This window comes from Corythoichthys intestinalis, chromosome 13 (genome assembly GCF_030265065.1).
Source record: "Corythoichthys intestinalis isolate RoL2023-P3 chromosome 13, ASM3026506v1, whole genome shotgun sequence".
NCBI lineage: Eukaryota > Metazoa > Chordata > Actinopteri > Syngnathiformes > Syngnathidae > Corythoichthys > Corythoichthys intestinalis.
In genome coordinates, this window is record NC_080407.1 from 21363259 (window position 1) to 21367941 (window position 4683).

Sequence of the window (4683 nt, forward strand, 5' to 3'; positions counted from 1 at the left end):
TTATTTCAAACAGAAATGACAAAAGTTGTCATGTGTTAGTTGTTTTTTTCTTTTATCCCAGACAATAGTTGTAGGTTGTTTTAATTACCTGACATTTTTCGGCAAGCACTCCCGCCTTCATCACAGGTAATTAAAACTACCTACAACTAACATCTGGGATAAAAGAAAAAAAAACAACTAATTCATAAGTGTAGAAAAATGAACTCAATACAACCAGTTCTGATGTGGTAAACTTTATTTTTTTATTTTTATTATTTTTTATTATTATTGAGAAAATAGATATTTTCTTTAGTCAACAATCTCCTCAAAAAAGGTAAATCCATCTTCCAGATGGTTGAAACAGAACTTGAATGGCTCCAAGACATTGTAGTTCGTGATCATCCTCCTCCATCTGCAGGATGCTTGGGAACTCCTACTGCATTGATTTTTTTTTTTCCCCTAGCCCTGTCCGAGGCTTTTGTGCTGTCTTGCACAATCCTTTTACCAAAACTGTTCATTGGAAAAGAGAAAGAAAAAAGAGCTATTTGAATATTACATAAGTAAAATAAAAATGATGCTTTGTTAATTTTATACTTGATTTTTCTTTTCAGGCATTGCATTAAACTAGGTATATAAACAATCTTACCATTTTTTCCCGCCATATCTTTTTGGAGTGGGCCACCACGAACTTGAAGGAGCTGTGGTTGCACCTCTTCCTAAAAATAAATCAGTGAATAAAGGGGGGCATGTTCAAAAGTGCGTCAGAGTAATGGACACTAAAAAGTCTTTAAAAGCTGACCTCAGCAATTATATTCGAATTTCACTTCTGTAACTGATAGACTGGTGGCACTTCACCCTGCAGTAATGCTTTTGCCTCATCTGTCCAATGGGCAAACTCTTTCCTGTGGCTCACATAAGTTGAAAAAATACAAAAATAAGTATTCCACATTTTCCAACAAAGAATTAAGGTGCTGTGCACCTACTTTCCTATGAATGCCATATCAACAGTTTCAAAGACTTACCATGCACCCAAGTTTGAAATTGTCCGCTAGCAATATACACCACCACTTCCTCAGAGTTGGCATATCAGTCTAACAAAAATTAAAAACAAGTGTAAATAAAGAATAACGACAAGGATATTTTGTAGCCCAATTTGAATGATTCGGTGAACTTCATTTTACAATGGTTAAACTCAAAGAGAGCATCCAGAACAGTGCAAAGAGCATACTACAAATGGATAAATGAATACAAATATCACAGAGGACAAAATTGGACAGTTAAACTCACCTACCATCAACATGAAGATGCCACAGTCCTTCCCCTATGGCTGTCCCGGAAAACCCTAACGTAAGAATTTAACCGAGTCACTTCCTTAAAGTTTTGAATCAATGAATATACACACTTTTACAAATACCTCTATTTCACTTCCAATCCTCTCTTTCCATGTCCCCCTGTTGATTGACTGTCAACGTTTTCTGCAATTGAAAATATAGGTTCATATTAAATACAGTAGTTAAACAATTACAAACGTGTTTCCATGCATAAGAACACCAACCAGTCAGGTTTAAATGATTCATGCAAACAAAACAAGGGCGTAGGTTTGCATAGGGACGGTAGGGACATAACACGACCAACTTTTCAGGATGCTAAAGTTGTCCCCACCAACTTTTGAGCAACCTTACTTGCATTATATTCGTCCCTACCAATGTTGAGACCGGGCCAACGCCCTTGAAACAAAACATTCGCAATTTTAGAGTGGCATTTTAGAAATTTGCTTCAAATGATTGGATGAATCATCTGGAGTGCAATTCTGCTTTAATTGAAGGGGCAACATAAAAGGATCGACTGGAACATACCTTCAAAACCAAACAAGGCTATTCTGGATCATCATGGAAACGCCATGCCAATATGAATGGATACTGAATTTCATTAGAGATAACAATTGTTCCCTGATCTCATGATTGGATCTGTTTTTCTTCCCACAAATAATTGGAATTTGGATCATTTAATTTGTTATGATTTGACTGTTCTTTGAAAATGAACCAATGCTCCAAGTTGTAGTTGTTACTAATCAGCCTTACAGGCAAATGCATGTGTGGGTCACATCCTGTAGGCTTTCACCATGTTGCAACAACATAGGGGTCAGCCACAAATATGGTCCTTCCCTGAAAAAAACATAATCTATACACACGGACATATGTTATATAAATACAAACGTACGCAGACACCTACATGACCCCATACAAGCATTCTGTAGGCTACATAGTTAAAATACCCTACACACGCCAAAAAATACTTTTTTATACCTTTGAATGAGCTACTTGTTAGACAAGTTATAAATATGCATTTCATATCTGCAAAAAACAAACACAAAAAGTTACATTTTACTTAATTGTACAAGTGACATTATGTTCTTTAGAGAAACTAAATCCTCAAAATTCACAGTTGATTCCATTTCATTGTTCAGGCCAACGTTCCAAAAGTCAGCACGTGTCAATCAAACTTTCTTTTTTTAGACAATCAACACCATTTCTGGCCTCTTTATATTCAAGATTTGCATAAGCTAATGAGAATGTTGATTGGTTAAATAAACAAAGAGTAAATAATCAATTATGTCCAATTGTTAACTAATATAAGGAATAATAAGCCTATCCAGATTTCCACTGAGCACAACATTTGTCTCAGACATAAAAACATACCAGCCGTTCCTGGGCAGGATGAGTTTGAACCGTCCATGAAGCTCGGCATGGTCTTATATTGTCACCATTGGTCCTGTCTGCCACGTGGGTTTTACTGTGTTCGATGTCTATCAAAAAAAAAGTGTTAAGCACAGTCCAAAATCTAAAGTACATTACTACTTATGCTACTTACTTCCATTTGGATCTGTGTGACATCCCTGTATCTGCATGGGAAGAATACCATTTGGGGGTCGTGATTTAGTTTCTTCCCAATGGGGTGGTGATCTTGGAGCTAGTAAAAAAAAACAAAATAATGAAAAAATATATAGCTAAGCAGAGTAACAATATCAAGAAAAAACAATTACAACCTTGTCCTATTTGGATCATGTGACAACATTCAAACGACAAAGGACCAGAAAAAACAAATGAAGGCAAAACAACAACACCATACAACAACAAAAACAGCGAGCTGCGAATTGCAGGCATGTACATAATGAAAAATAAGAGTGCAATATAATGAAAACTACACAAAGAAGACTGTTCATTGTGAAAAAAAAATGTAAAAAGCATTAGCAGCATTAGCCAATTCGCTGCTGAATTCATCAGTACGTATTAAACAATATAAGTAGAGCAAAGTCACATGCAGTTAGTAAAGGAATACATTATTTAAATTACATTAAGAATACTAGATATAAGTACGGTCTTTTCAACTCAGAATAAACACTTCATATTTTCACCGCAAGTGTTGTTTAACTAACATTTTTAAACATGCATACGCTTTTAAAAACTTTTTTTCAGTGCGGCCACTTACCGTGTTTTCTTCGTGAGGTGAAATAACGTAACTTATTTTCGTCGCAAGGGTTGACGACATTTCCGGTCTGAGGGGACTGAGAGCGGCGGTATTGCGTCATTTCCTGTCTGCGGGATGGGTACTGAGAGGAGCGGCGCAGGGTACTGAGAGAGGCGGGCTGCAGCCAGACTCCTCTCAGATTTTCTCACACACAAGCCGACAATTTTCACGTGTCTCAAAACACCTTCGCTTCCACCCGATAGGTAGCAGTATTGAGCGCATAGAAAGGTCAAACGTACCCATCAAGAGAGATCCCATATGGACACCTAGCGGGTGACATTACACCGGGCAACAGATAAACAGGTGTCTTGGGTCCGTTGGCCATTCGTTTTTCCTTCTAATGTTGGAAAACAAGCCCAATTTTTATGTGTGTTAATAACACCCAAAAATGAGAGAAATGAATCATCTCCCGTTTCCCAATTAAAAACTGCTAATTCAATAACGGAAACGAGCCTTAATCCTAGGGTTGCCACCTTTCAGAAATAGAAATAAGGGACGCCCCCCTCGCTCCCAAAGCCTTACGGGCAAAAAAAGGGGCATCCTCAAAACTCCTAAAATGCACAGAAATGTATCTATTTTTAGATGAGAAAACTGTATTGTGCACTAGGGAATGGCAGTTTCCTTGCAGCAGACTGTTTTGTTTTTTTCTGCAGGTTAGTGAAAACAAAGTTGAGAATATCGTAACTAAAATTTGTGTTGTCGGCACTGAATCCGGTCACGTGACCCATTGACAAGCCAAATTTCTTAAGGGAATGTTCCAGGAAAGCTAACTTCCAGCAGCTGACTCGTTTGCATTCTCTATGAAGTCCAGGATTTTGTTGGTGAGCCCAGACTCTGGACTGAAGAACTGGACAGCAAGGGGAAACATCTTCCTGCTCAATTTATTCGAGGCGTCGGTCTGTATGGAGAATGGGATGGGTGATGTCAAGATCTTGAGCACATCACCCACTGCCTTTGGACCCAGGACTTGTTTCAACAGTGCCTCTTGCTTTGTTCTCCCCAGTCATTTTCTTCACCATTTTAGAATCACATAAAATTTTCTGATTGAGCATGTATCCACAGTCAGCACTATTGCAGCTCTGGCCACGTTTTACTGTGTGCTATACTTGTGTCACCTCAACTGCAGTAATTTAGAGGGTAGAAGTGGTATGATGTCAAATTATTGCTTTAATTTTG

General features: G+C 37.9%; 1 long non-coding RNA gene across 4 annotated transcripts; it reads right to left on the reverse strand.

The window, feature by feature from the left end:
* Positions 1-200: 200 nt before the first annotated feature.
* On the reverse strand, positions 201-3542 carry LOC130928100 (uncharacterized). 4 transcript variants are annotated; one of them, XR_009066621.1, is made up of 9 exons: positions 3469-3542; positions 2851-2949; positions 2679-2785; positions 1394-1454; positions 1267-1321; positions 1002-1070; positions 779-881; positions 626-695; positions 201-489 (listed from the first exon to the last, which is right to left on the reverse strand). It is a non-coding gene; the product is annotated as an uncharacterized LOC130928100 (long non-coding RNA). The 4 variants fall into 4 exon arrangements; XR_009066620.1 differs by having other exon boundaries at positions 779-887; XR_009066619.1 differs by having other exon boundaries at positions 202-489; positions 1271-1321; positions 3469-3538.
* Positions 3543-4683: the final 1141 nt, after the last annotated feature.